The sequence below is a fragment of the Ceratotherium simum genome, chromosome 4 (assembly GCF_057802395.1).
Source record: "Ceratotherium simum simum isolate JZ-2026a chromosome 4, ASM5780239v1, whole genome shotgun sequence".
Lineage (NCBI taxonomy): Eukaryota > Metazoa > Chordata > Mammalia > Perissodactyla > Rhinocerotidae > Ceratotherium > Ceratotherium simum.
The window spans coordinates 87,112,066-87,127,119 of record NC_141903.1 but is presented as its reverse complement, the minus strand read 5'-3'; the positions used below and the strand labels follow the sequence as shown (position 1 = coordinate 87,127,119).

The window sequence follows — 15,054 nt, the reverse complement described above, 5'->3', positions numbered from 1 at the left end:
GTAGGTGACTTAAGAGACACATTTTAAATGACACTTATTTGCATGTATACTATATTTCAATTAGTTTTTTAAAAACCATGTTATCCAAATGAACCACATGAGGGCAGGATGGCACACCTGCTCTAGAGGACGCTATATATTAAATCTAACACAGAAATCAAGATTATCAAAGCCACAGGATACACATGGAGGGAAAGAGAACTAATATTTGTTAAGCACTACCAGGCACCAGGCATCACTTTAATTTCACATTTTCTCTCACAGAATCTGGAGTCTGACAGACCTGGAATTGGAGCCTGATGCCAACCACTCACTAGCTGTGTGAGATACTGCCTCAGTTTCCTCCTCTTTAATGTAGAGATAATAACTCCTACCTCATGTATTATGGTGAGAATTAAATGACACCATTTATGACAATTGTTTTCCTGGGTACTTGGCACAATCTAATGCTCAATAAATGGCAGCTAATATTTACAACAACCCAAATAGTCTAGCATTATAACTGTTTTGTCACCTACTCCCACAAATGAGATTTGAAAAGGCTAAATAACTAATAAGTGGCAAAGCCAGGATTCAAACACCAGGTGTGAAACACCTGTGTGACTCCCCAGGTACCTTCTGTCCCCACTGTGCCATGCTCCTGATGTCCCTGGTGTGGCGTGGGTTTTATACCTATGGGCCACATAAAGCTTCATTTCCCTATGAAAACCATAAGCACCGTGAATCTCAGCAAAGTGTACACTTCTCCTATGACACAGCAGAAGGACAGCTATTTCAAGGTGATGATAATTCCTTTAGAGGACCCTTTGTTGCTGGTCGGTAGGAAATTCAAGGCTCTACTGCCCAAGAGACTTCTGATCAAGCCCTTAACACACCAGGTCCTCGGTTCTTTTCTGTGCCTTGTGAAGGGGAGGGAGTAGAGTCTTGAGCTACATCAGATGAAGGCAACAACTCTGCAGCACATGGGTGGGTGACTATCAATCTCTTCGTTTGCTGTCACAGACTTACAAGAACCTTTCCTTAAACCTCACATCTCTTCTTGACAAAAACTCAAAGCCCAAACAGTCACCCAAGCTAGTTTATTAAATACACATTCTATTTCACATGAGCAGACCTGTAGATTCAAAACAAGGTACACCATCTTTAGACAGAGGGAATTCCTCCATGTTCCTCATACTTCACAGAGTATTAGTCACCGATACCCAATGTATCAAAACTTAAAGAAGGTGCCATTCATGTGATACAAAAATACACTGGAGGGCCAGCCCCAGCGGCCTGGTGGTTAAGTTTGGTGCTCTCCACTTCAGCGGCCTGAGTTCAGTTGCTGGGCATGGACCTACACCACTTGTCTGTCAGTGGCCATGCTGTGGTGGTGGCTCACACACAAAAAGAGGAAGATTGGAGGCAGATGTCAGCTCAGGGCAAATCTTCCTCAGCCAAAAAAAAAAAGAAATACACTGGAAAGAAATGTTTACACTCTAGCTGTGAGGTCAAGAATGGCTGAAACAGCACTATTATGTTGCTCTGTTGTCTGGATTGCTGTAAATGATACTAGCTCAATGCTTGTGTAGAAGATGCCTGTTGTCTCCATTTTAAATGGATACACTCCTTTGAAATATTATATAATGTCTCTTTCAGTTCCACATAGTTGTTAGTGCTCAATACAAAAATGTTGGATGATGATGGTGGTAGAAATAAGAGTGGAGATGATGAGAATAAGGGTGGCTGGGTCTGGAATCTGATTCTAGGAGCAGCCCTTTAGGTATGACTCAGAAAGGAAAATACTCTGGGCTGTAAAGAGAATTTGGCCACTGTTACTACAGTAGGAGCTGGAAGGTGTTTCCACACCTTATTGGGGGAGGGCGCTGATGCAGAGAGCGAGGCTGTTTTTGCCATTAGCTCATGTGATGTTTTTGCCATCAGCAATGATAAGCTATTCTACCATCCGTTATCAACATGGCTTCCTCTGCCATTTTTTCAAGAGCACTCCAGAGAGAAAGCACTGTTAATTGACACACCTGCAATTTGTCCTCTGGGGCTGCCCTGTCACGGAGCCAAGTGCAGACTTCGCTGCATGAAGAGGGCAGTTCAGCTTTGCCAGGGGCTTGTATCTCCACAGGTGGCACCCAGCTGACGTCGCCACTTACCAGCAAAGGGGCAGAATCCAAAAACTCAGGCCTTTGAGAAATAGGGTGCTGTCTATTAGTTCTAGTCCAGTCTTGCCGGTATTTCAAAGAGTTGGACATAAAATTGATCAGAGTAACAGAAAGAATAAAATCAGCTCATTTGAAACAGGTAGAAAAGGGGTTTCCTATGTTGCTCACTGAAGTCTGACATAAATTAAAATTTACAAAGACAATGGAACCACCACCATTTCAAACAAGTTTCTTTTCATTTTTCCTCCTAATTTTCTCTTGGGCAAAAGTTAATTTTTGTTCTTGTTAAGAACTAATTTTCAAGAGAAATTTTTCTTGTTTCATTTCCGGACTGACTTCTGAAAAAACTTCCAAATCAAAATAAGATGACTCCAGCTAGTAAAGGAAGCTATGGAACATTTTTTTTTCCAGGGAAATAGTTTTTCAGCCATGTTTTTGGCAGAGGAAAAACCTAATTATAAAACCTTTGCTGTCTAGAAAAGAAATGTCAAAATAAAACAAATGCTGTCATATACAGATGGTAAAGCTCACTTTATTATTCATTATTGAACAAAAATAACTGTCAAAAAGTCATGGAAAAACATCAGTTAGCCAAAGATCTGAGCAAAAGCATTAAGTATACAACAATGAAGCCTCATCCATATCCAGCTGATAAAAATTAAGATGGAACCACGACAACAACATTAGTTTTTAGGACTACTCCCCAACAATGTAATGTTGTGGCTTGGCTGTGGAAGGCTGCCCTGAGCATAAGCGTATACCTCTCTCTCACTGCCCCTCCCCATGGATCCTTCACCCCGGGCTTACCCAAGACATTCTCCTCACTCTGACTCGGGGATCCTGGAAGGAAAAGCAAGAAAGTCTCCAGCAGCCTTGCCCCAGGGCCTGGACTTCCCTCTGAAGAGGGCCAGCAACGTGCGTGTGACAGATAAGTAGATGACACGATTTCAAATACCAAAAAGCCTCTTTGTCCAAAAAAAGGACATGCTTGCTGATGGTTGGTTCCTTTAGATTAATTTTTTTAATTACTACCTTGCAAATTGGAGAGTTAATATGTGTCTTAGTAGTCATCTAAAAGATTAGGTAAATTCAATCTTCTACTAAAAGATTTTGGAGAAAATACCCAGATACTCCATTTACAACCTGAAGTTTTTCTCTTTCCCTCTAGATCTACATTTAATCACTTCTGATTGAATGTGCATTCACTTCTGCCAAGTCTATCTTCAAATGGGTTCCAATCCATCCTCCTTCTCCAGCCCCACTGCCTTGGGTCTGACACTCCTCTCACCTGGTCTCCTGGGGTAACAGACAGACTGCTTCGCGTTGCCCTCAAAGGCGTCTTTGTAAAGCCCCAAACCAACCAGGCCACATCTGTGTTTCAAGACCTCTGACTGCTTTCCAATCAGGAAAAAGTTCAAACTTCTGCCCAACATATAGAATCCTTCGCATCTGGCCCCAACCTACTTTTTGGGCATCAACTCCTGCCCTTCCCCGTAAAAGTGCCCTGGGCTTTAGTCACACAGAACTAACTTCTCCCTGTTGGTAGAACAAGTCATGCCCTTTCATGCTGACTTTGCCTTGTACATGGTGGCTTCTTGGCCTAAAATGCCCACTTCTTCTCTCCTGCCTGACTTAAATTTTAAGTTCCAGGTTTAATGCCACATCTTCTGTGAACCTTTTACTTATTCCTCCAGACAGTCTTTATCTCTCCTCTGCACTTCTGCTCTTCATAGACACCTTTTCTATTGTATTCATCTCTGAATATTGTTAATTAGTCGTTCATGGGTCTGTCTTCCTCATGAACTCTGCCTCTCGAGAGCAAGAGCAATGTCTCACTCTTCTTTGCACTCCCAGGGCCTTGCACGGGATCTGCCAAAGAGAAGGGCTCAAAAATTGGGGGGAGAATGGGACAAATAAGTGAATGGAGAAAAGGCCACCAAAAACAGAGATTGAAGGCACTAAAAATTAACTTTGATTACTGCACAGTTTTTTCTGAGCCTTCATCCAGCCACTCCACAATCTTGACTTTTAGGAGGCTGTTCTGCACACAGATGCTGCTTATTCTACAGGAGGGGGTGCTCCTGGACCCCTGTGAGGATTTAAGTAAATCAAACCCACAGATACCAGGATCATTTGTCCAATCTGGCACCTGGGCAGTTACTGTGAAGTCAAAGGGGTTGTGTGAGAGCATGTGAGGAAGCATGGTCCTGGCTTGGAAGAGAGTCCTCACTCACTCCTTTAACAAATCTTTCTGGAGTGCCCACCACATACCAGGGACCACTCTAGCTTTGGGAACACGGCAGCAAATAAGAGAGACGAGGTCCTCTCTCTCATAGAGTGAGTAGAAAAAGAGGTAAGATCTCTCCATCTGTGGTAAGTGGTGACCAGGCCTCTCGGAGGAGCTGAAACCAGAAGACGGGACAGAGCCAACTATGAGAGAGAGGAGAGCCTAAGCACAGGGAGGAGGAGGCTTGGGGCCCCATTCAACTACACTTTAGATAGTGGGGTGTTCTGTGTCAAGGCTTCTTTGTAATTAAAGACTAAATTAACTATACTCTTAAGAACACTCTGTTGCCCGAGCTTAAGGAAAACTTGCGCTGAATAATCACTAGATATAAACAAAAAGACGTTTAGCTGTTTTATGACTGTCATCATTTTTGTCTGTTGTCCCTACTGCTACATTTCTAATTTCACTGAAATGTATTCGAGGGATAGGAGTTAAGTGCTGTGAGCTGGGGCAAGTTACTCTGTCTCTGAGCCCAAGTTTCCTCATTTGAAAAATGAAGATAACGACAATACCCAACCTCAATATAGTGCGTGGCACAGAAGTAGCACTCAATAAATATCAGTTATTTTTTTGTGTGTTTGTGAGGAACATTAGTCCTGAGCTAACATCTGTTGCCAATCCTCCTTTTTTTTTGCTGAGGAAGATTGGCCCTGGGCTAACATGCGTGTCCATCTTCCTCTACTTTACATGGGACACCACCAAAGCATGGCTTGACAAGTGGTGCGTTGGTCCGCTCCCGGGATCTGATCCTGCGAACCCTCGGCCAGGGAAGCAGAGTGCACGCACTTAACCACTATGCCACCGGGCTGGCCCCTCAATAAATATTAGTTATTTTGGTTGATGATAATCACCACCATAAGCAGCAGCAGCACTGAAATATGCAGAGCAGAACAGGCTCCTATCTGGGTATTATTAAATACATGCTAGTTTTAGGTATTATAACCACACTCTAAAACACCACACTTTCACAAAAAAAGAGTATTCTAAGCATAGAGCGTTCTATAGGTTGTATTCCCCTCTCTGTAGGTAATTTCTTGAGAGTCACAAAAATACAATGAATCATGGGGGGGTTTTGTTGTTATTCTTGGGGCAGAACCAGGGTGACTCCTTTCTGTTTTCATGAGTTTAAATAAGGTACATCAGTTATGAAAGAAAGAGGTACAATAACCAGAGCTTACGGTTCAAATGAAACGTCAGAAACCAAATCTTTATTCAGATGTTCATTCGAATATTTGAAGGGGTTTTAAATGGTTTGCAGCATGCAGGGCAGATAAATGCTCTGACTCCCAACTCCTAGTCAGACACTAATCAGCCTTTCCATCTTGATTAAAGGCACCAGCAAGGGGAGCGTTCTGCTGCGGCAGCATTAGGAGGACTCTGATGGAATGGAATTGGCAGCCAGACCCCAATTAACTGATGTAGCCACCAAAAGAGCTGAAGATAGAGGAAGACGGATGCCGGGAGGGAAAGGGCAAAATCAGGAATGAATGGGGATTAAAAAGAAAAAGATTACACAGGGTTGTACTAAAAGATTTCCTTATTTTAATGGGGCTAATACCACTGCTTATAATGATGAGATACCAATGAGATTTTATCTCTCCTCTAAAATTTATTAAGGATGAAAAGATTCAAAAGTCTGTTGAAAGATTGAAAACATTTGGTCTCTAAAAGTTAAAATGGAACCGGGAACTGGAAAAGAGTGTCCTGATTTAATACATATTGGTAGGCAAACAACTGAACTTTCTTCTGTAGTTTACAGGTAGTCACAGATCTTGGACAGCCTTAAATGAAAGTGGTAAGATAAGTAAAGATGTTGTGAGTTACTCTCACTTGGGAGGCCCAGGTACTGCTGGACCCCCAACAAGTAGCACAGAGGCCCCGGGTTTGGAATAGTCAGGGCCAGCAAAAGTACCAAATGTTTGTTCTATGCTTTTTTACAACTAAAGTCCTCCTTGTTTCCCTGCAGTGTGATCTTGAAAGAATGCTTGATACTTGTTAACTAATGGAGTTATGAATTTCAGGGCAGACTAAAATTATTTGGCACCTGGAGGGAGTATCACAGTTTATTCACAAATTATTTGGCTCCCCTTCCACACCCGAAACCCCTTTAAGGTGGCCAGATAAGTTTTTACTAGGTAGCTGTTTATCTGCCAGTAATGCCAGTCAGGAAGTAACAGATGAAAGAAGTATCACAGAAGAGTCTGGCAGATTCTAGGACAGCAGGAGAGAAGCGAAAATACCATCAACAGATGGATGAAAGGAGAGTTGTGGTTTTAAAATCGCAAGTGTATGGTGAGAAAGACAGGAACTGAGGTCAATGATTTTTCAGAGAATTAAACCAGAGAAAGCTCACATTTTCTATTTGGGCAACTAGCATCAACTACTTTAATTTCTTTATGTTTCCAAATATATTACACAAGTTAATTTGTTCTGAATTTACCCTTGAAGCAGAAACAACATTTTCCTGGATCTCTTCTTCATATGCTTTTAGGGTTACTCAGAAAAACCCAGAAACCAAACCAAGTGGACAGCCAGTTTTGTCTCCCCAAAGCCCTGCTCTGAAGTTTGCTATATGCTAAGGATCGCCCTGGTGTGTGGGTGTCTAATTGTGGTGAGGGAGACAAAGAAAGTCCTGAGAACACTGATCAGCACAATCCTCTTCGAAGAAAAACAGAAGAGTGAAACATTTAATGGCAAAAATAAAAATAACTCAATACACCTAAATATTAAGAAGTTTGTGAAAAGAATTTCAAATATTGAATGCATACTGAATAAAGGTATGAGAAAGAGATTCCCTTCGGATCTGTGGATGACACTCGCTCCAAAGCCCAAGTAAAACAAACTCTGAGTCCTCAGATTCCGGGTCCTCCTGACCACGCGGGACATCAGGACCCCTTCTGAGCAGGGTTCACAGTGAGAGTGAGGAGAAATCCTGGTGACAGGGGACATCCCAAGCACGTGAAGACAGCACTGGCTGTTGGGCGTGAAGGCGGCTGGCAGAGAAGAGAGAATGTGGGAAGCAGCCCGGGTCTCCACGCCTGAGGAGAGGCAAGTGGCTAACCAGAGGCTTGCGCAGGAGACAAAGGGATGCTGAGAGAGAGAGAGGTCCAGTTATCTGGGAAACTCAGCATCTTCTAAACAGCCATGAACTAAGATCAAAAACAAGACTAAACAATCAAACAAATCAAAACAAACACCCCTGGGTAACCACAATAGGCATCACCAAGTCCCTGCAATCAACTGGATCCTAACTCAGAGCCTGCTTAGTCTCAGACACAGTTCTAAAAGTACATACGGTGTTTGGCTTCCTAACTTGATAGCAGGCTAGAATCTGCAAATTGGGAAGGAATTTGCTGGAGATGGTCTCCGTAGAGATCATCCTAAGAGTAAGGGAAGAAGAAGAAAAAATATGAATTTTAAAAGTAGACCACATGGGGCCGGCCTGGTGGCGCAAGCGGTTAAGGGCGCGTGCTCTGCTGCGGCAGCCCGGGGTTCGCCGGTTCGGATCCCGGGCGCGCACTGACACACCGCTTGTCTAGCCATGCTGTGGTGGCGTCCCATATAAACTGGAGGAAGATGGGCATGGATGTTAGCCAGGGGCCACTCTTCCTCAGCAAAAAGAGGAGGATTGGCAGTTAGCTCAGGGCCGATCTTCCTCACAAAAAAAATAAAATAAAAAAATAAAAGTAGACCACAAACTAAAAATGTATTTACCTGTTTTTCCAAAGCTAAGTGATCCACACTTTTGTATATTAAGGACACCGCTGTATGAAGCAATAACACAGTAACTAAAAAATTAAAATGATGACCCTATGCCATTAAGACATAAGAGATTGGTGGCATAGTTAAGGACAGCTTAGACCTAGAAAAAGGTTCATATTCCATATTCACTGATTCTCTCTACATCAATAGAGTGTGACCACCTTCACGTGTCATCTTCTAGCAGAGGTCATATCTACAAGCACAAGAAACTTCTACTGTCCTGGCATAGGGTTAAACCTATACACTGAAAAGAGAGGAAATGATTACAGGTCAAGCAGGGTGCCTCATGTGCCTCACAGGAGGATGTTTTGAAATACTAAGTCGGGGCTTTTCTCATGCCTGGTAATTCCTGTCACCCTGTGACCTTCCACCTGGAAACTAGGCAGGGCAATGGGTGAATGGCCTCAGGGAAGGGAGAGTCAGCACGTGGATGAGCTGCAAGATTCAGCTTAAAGATTCCTCAGAGCCAGTTAGGGGAAGAGAGAGGACCGGAAGCAGAGCGAGAGGATGTGGCTGTGCCCCTAAGAAGGCGCTCTGGGCCCTGCCCTCACGTCTGCGTCCCAGGGTAGAGGGAGTGATAGACGTGGGTATCTAAGAGCAGAAACAACATGTGTTTCATCCTCCAGTGGAGCCTGGCGGCAGGGGAGGGGACAGCAAAGCTCCTTGCATTTCCCTGTGCCCACGGTGGTGTGGCAGCAGACGGCAGGGGTTGCAGGCTCAGAGGCCCTCACACCTCAGTGTGGAAGAGGTTGCAGCCTCACTGATGAACAGTTTTCTTTTGCTGTTGAGAAGAGTACAGCTGTGCCAAGTCTCTGCAGGCAAGGAGGTGGCAGCCTGATCTAGATGGGTGACACAAAACAGCCAGACAGGAGCAGGAAGGTTTCTGCAGAGAGGAAGTGGGGATGATGACTGTGGACTACCTGCTCCCCTCGGCTCCAATGCCTTGGCTCCCTGGAGGGGAGCCAGGGATGGGACAAGGAGACCCTGAATTAACCGAGTGATCTAAATAGACTGAAACCAGGTTTCCTCCACCCAGCAGAACTGAGACCCCAGCAGTACTGAGTTCAGTCACAGGGAGAAAAAAAAAGAAGCAGGTTACACTTCTTGCACGTCTACCTTTGTGCATTAAAACCTGAGATTACCACGCATATGTGTGAGCACTACAGCTGCATGCTGTGTTTGATGGATATAATATTTGCGTGAGGTTATTTTGCATGTGAAACAGGTGGTGACTCTGTTTTTATTGTTGTGGTTGTTTTGCTTTTATTACAGATGTGGTAATATATGACCCACCTGTGGACTCATTCACACATTTTAACTTTTTATCGAATAGCAACTATAATAACTGGGAACATTTTGAAATAGGGAAAAAACCTTGTTTCTATATCATGGTTCTCAAGCCTAAAACCCCCTTTTTATAACAAATATTTTGTAATGCTTCTTTTAATGAAATTCATACACAATATTATAATGAAATGTAATGAAATTCATACACAATATTATACTTATATACCTAATTTTTAAATAACTCTAAATGTAATATAACAGAGAAAAGGCAATTGATAATAAAATAGCATGTGTTTCATATGAAAACGTGTAGGCTCAATCCTAAAAGACACAGCAAACTGGTTAGATAATTGCATGTACTATATATGAAGAAATTTGGACTTAAAGGAGGCCATTCTATACTAGAAGGACAGAAAAATGAAAGAGCAGGGATGAATGCTAGAATAAAAATTAGAATGTTAAGTGTATATAAGACCACACAAAAATTACATTGTGTTTATATGCTGACTAGACTAGGTTCTAGACTCAGAAAATTATAAACATGTTTTGTAATCTTCATGACTAACCAGCAGGATACCTGTAAGTTGTACAAGACTTAGGACAGCTCCTCACTGCACAGGGCTATTAGAGGCATGGCATCCTGGGCTTCTGCCCACCAGGTGCTAGTAGCAGCCAATAAATTTCCAAAATGCTCCAGTCAGAACCACTGCCCTACATAATGGCAGGCTGGGACATACAGCCAGGATGGGCTGTGGCCTCTCTTTCAAGAGGCGTCACAGGCTGGTACTCATTACTGTGTGAATTTACCACAATATGGGGTCTGGTCTGAAGTTCTGCAAGCTCATCAATAATTCTATCAGCACATGGAAAGAGGCTCCACCTCTCAGGAGCAGATCCATTATACATGCTATACATAATCAGTGTCATTTAACTGATTCACAGCGTAAACTTACCTATCACCACAGCTGGCATGTTCATGGCCCCAAGGGAGTCACATAAGTGCATGGGAAGCTAAATTATAATCAGATTTCCAGGTGAGGAAGGACTCAGAGACTAACTATGTCTTATTGCTAATACATTTGTATTTTTGTTTATGCAATCTCATAATAAAGTAATTACTTTTCAGATCTAAAATATATCACATTAAGTTATACTATATATATTCAAAAATGTAGTAAAAGAAGGCTTCTTTCTATAAAAAGGAAATTACCAAGTTTTAACCATTTTTTCAGCAACTAAGTTCTCAAAAATATACTAAAGTTCACTCAAGAAGAATCTACTGAAGTTTACTCCAGAAAAAATAGAGAACCTAAGTAGCTCTTTATTAAAGAAATTGAAGTTTGTAGTTAAAAATTTCCCATAAAGAACACTCCAGGCCCAAATGGCTTCACTGGTGAATTCTATCAAACATTTAAGGGAGAAATAATACTAGTTCTATACAAAACAGAGAGAAGCCTAAACTTCCCAACTCATTCTATGAGGCCAGCATTACTCTGATTCCGTAACCAAAGACATTACAATAAAAGAAAACTACAGCGAACAGAGGTGCAAAAATCCTTAATAAAATTTTAGTAAATCAAATCCAGCTATATATAAAAACAATAATACATCATTGTGTTAGTTTTCTATTTATTGCTCCTATAATAAATTGTCATAAAGTCAGCAGCTTAAATAACACAAATTTATAATCTTATAGTTCTATAGGTTAGAAGTCTGAGGTAAGGCTCCTTGGGCTAAATCAAGGTCTTGGGAGGGCTACATTCGAGGCTCTAGGGAGAAGCCATTTCTTTGTCATTTCCAGCTTCTCGACGCTGCTCAAATTTCTTGGCTCAAGATTCTTTTCCTCCATCTTCAAAGCCACCAATGGCAGGTTGAGTCTTTCTCATTTCATATTACTTTGACCTCCTCTTTATCTCTCTCTTCCACTTTTAAAGATCCTTGTGATTACCTTAGGCCCAAACAGATAATCTCCCCATTTTGAGGTCAGCTGATTGGCAACCTTAATTCAGTCTGCAACCTTAATTCTCCTTTGCCATATAACATAACATATTCACAGGGTCCGAACTTTAGGACATGAACGTCTTGAGGGGGAAGACATGGAAAAACATTACTCTGCCTACCACAATCATGATGATCAAATGAGGCTTATCCCAGGATTGCAAGCAATTTTCAAATAGAAGAACAAAGCTGGAAGAATTACACTACCCAACTTCAAGACCTACTATAAAGCTATAGTAATCAAGACAGTATGAGACTGGAACAGGGGACCTAGTAAAGAACCACACTTACATGACCAGTTGATGTTTAGCAAAGGTGCCAAAAACAAACCAATCAAGAAAAAAGTCTTTGCAACAAATGATTCTAGAGTAATTAGATATCTACAGGAAAAAAAAAAAAAAGAACCTTGACCAATCCCTACTTCACAATGTACTGCATAAAAATTAATTGAAGATGGATTATATTATAACTCAATAGTTAAAAAAACATTAAAATATGGGCAAAGGATATGAATAGATATTTCTCCAAAGATCTAAAAATGGCCAATAAGCACACGAAAAAACGTTCAATAGCATTAGTCATCAGGGAGATGCAAATCAAAACCACAATAAGATACCACTTCACCCCTACTAGGATGGTTATAACAAAAAAGACAGACAATGACAAGTGTTGGAGAGGCTGTGAAGAAACTGGAACTCTCACACATTGCTAGTGGGAATGTAACATGGTGTAGCTGCTTTGGAAATAGTTTGGCAGTTCCTCAAAAAGTTAAACATACAGTTACCATATAACCCAGAAATCCCACCCCTAGCTATCTATCCAAGAGAAATGAAAACATCTGTCCACACAAAAACTTGTGTATGAATGCTCATAGCAGCATTTATTCATAATAGCCCAAAAAAGTGGAAACACCCAATGTCCATTAATTGATGAATGGATAAAGAAAAATGATATATTTTCAGCAATACACAGCAAAAAAAAAAAAAGGAATATTATTCAACAATAAAAAGGAATGAAGTACTGACACATGCTACAATACAGATAAACTCTGAAAACATTATGCTAATGAAAGAAGTCAGACACAAAAAGGCCACACATTGTATTATTCCATTCATCTGAAATGTCCAGAACAGGCAAATCTATAGAAAATAGATTAGCGGTTGCCAGGGGCTGGGAGGAGGGAGGAATGCTAATGGATACAGGATTTTTTGTGGGGGTGATAAAAAATTAGATAATGGTGATGATTGTACAACTTTGTCAATATACTAAAAACCACTGAATTGTACACTTTAAAAGGGTGAATTTGGTGGCAATGTGAATTATACCTTAACAAAACAAAACTGTATGAGAAAAAAAAGATGGATCCAAGACCTAAATGTAAAAGCTAAAACCATAAAACTTTCATTGAAAAACATAAGAGAATATCTTTGTGACTTGGGGGTAGGCATAGTTTTCTTAAAATCAACAGCTTTATTTATACATTTGTGTATAAATAGTGATAAGACCCATAATGGTGTGAGAGGAAGCAGAGGGATGCTATAACTTCAAAGGCAGAATAGTCAGGGGGAGAAAGTGCAGCTCTGGTCAACTGGTGGGATCTCGCTGCAACTAAGCACCCACCCTGCACTTTTTGCCCTTTGGATGAGAAGTGGGTTAAAGACAAAATCCTACATTCAGGAAAACTCTTCCTGATGTCACAGGAATGCACACAGTCTGCCTCATGGAAACAGTCCAAGCCTGCTCACTCCATGTATATTTCAGAACACAGGCAAGGATAAACTTCAGCAGAACAGATGTGATTCTTCTAGACAGGGCATTCCGAGTACCACCCTAATTATCAAAACCCAGCTCTTCCAGGACATGTCAGATTTTTTGTTCTTGTTTTCACCAGTCCATCAAATTGACTTGGCTTCTTTTAAAAACAGTAGATCTCTTCTGGAATCAATGTGTCTCTCTTTCTCGTACAGATCTCTACTTTTATACTTCAGTTTTTCATCGAGCCTTTTGTGGTAAGCTGACCCTACAAAACATCTGCTTGGCACGTGAGACACAAGATTCTTTTTTGGAAAGCTTTTTGTATGCACCCAAAGAGACCGCTTCATTGTCTATTCCATTTTTGGCTTCCTGCAAGTTTAAATGTAGAATCAAGTGGAAAATGACTTCAAAATAGATAAGCGATTATATGAATCTTTTCCATACTTCATGTAATCATGAAGATATATTAACTCTATCAGATATGAAACGGTGTGCTAGTGATTTCTTTTATTTTTTATCTTCTGATTTACATACAGTAAAAGTCACTTGTTTTGGTATGAAGTTCTCTGAGTTTTGATTAATGGAGCCATATAACCAGCGCCACAATCAAGATACAGTGCAACTCCATCACCCCAGAATCACTCCCTTGTGAGGCCCCTTTGTAGTCAAACCCTCCACCCCACCCTTAACCCCTGGCAACCGCTGATGTTTTCTCCATCTTCAAAGTGTTGCCTTTTCCAGAATGTCATATAAAAAGAATCATACAGTGTGTAACCTTTTGAGTCTGGCTTCCTTCACTCAGCATAATGCATCTGAGATTCATGCGTGTCAGTGCGGGTATCAGCAGTGCATCGTGTTGCTGAGCAGTGGTCCACTGCAGAGATGTACCAGTTTCATTTATCCATCCGCTAGTTGAAGGACATTTGAGTTTTTTCCAGCTTTTAGCAATTACCAATATAGCTGCTATAAACGCATGGGTGTAGGTTTTTGTCTAAACATGTTTTCATTTCTCTTTGGTACATCCCCACGACCGGGATTGCTGCTTTCAAAATATCTTTTCTTCATCTTTGGTTTTCAGCAGTTTGATTATAATGTGGGTGTAGTTTTCCTTGGGTTCATCCTGATTGGATTTACTGAGCTTCTTGACTCTATACACATCTCCAAGTTTGTAAAGTTTTAAGACATTATTCCTTCATATATTTTTTTCTGCACCAATATTTTTCTTCTCCTTCTGGGACTCTACGGACATACATGTTAGACCTTCTGATACTGTTCCACAGGTCCTTGCAGCTCAGTTTGATTGTTTTCCTATCTTTTTTCTCTGTCTTTCAGATTGTGTAACGTCTATCGATCTGTTCTGAAGTTCACCGACCCTTTCTATCGTCTTCATTCTGCTACTGGGCCCATAGAGTGAATTTTTAATTTCAGATACTATATTTTTTAATTGTAAAATTTCAATTTGGTTCTTTTTTTACCCTTTCTTTCTTTTTCTCTGCTAAGAACTTCTACTTTTCCATTCATTTCAAGAGTGTCCAACTTTATCTCATAGGGAATGCTTATAATCAACCCAGTTAAGACTCAGACTACAAGTTTTGTCTCACCTTCTGCGGACAGTGGTTCTAATGTCAGCTTAGTTTTTAAAGCCTTTGCTAAGACGCTTGGGTTTGCCCAGTGTGTGCACCACTTGGGGATTAGTCTGGGACTTGTGCAGTGGCTTGTAGCGCAGTTGAGTTCTGGAAGCCTTTGCTTCGCTTCTTTGGGTCTGTGTGGTACCTGCACAGCTTGGCGGTGAGCCTGGGACTTAAGTCA

The 15,054-nt window shown here is 41.2% G+C and overlaps 1 protein-coding gene across 1 annotated transcript in view; it reads right to left on the bottom strand.

The window, feature by feature from the left end:
• ARSB (arylsulfatase B) overlaps positions 1-15,054 on the bottom strand; it is a 168,644-nt gene that overhangs the window by 87,700 nt on the left and 65,890 nt on the right. The gene's annotated exons all lie outside the window — the stretch shown is intronic.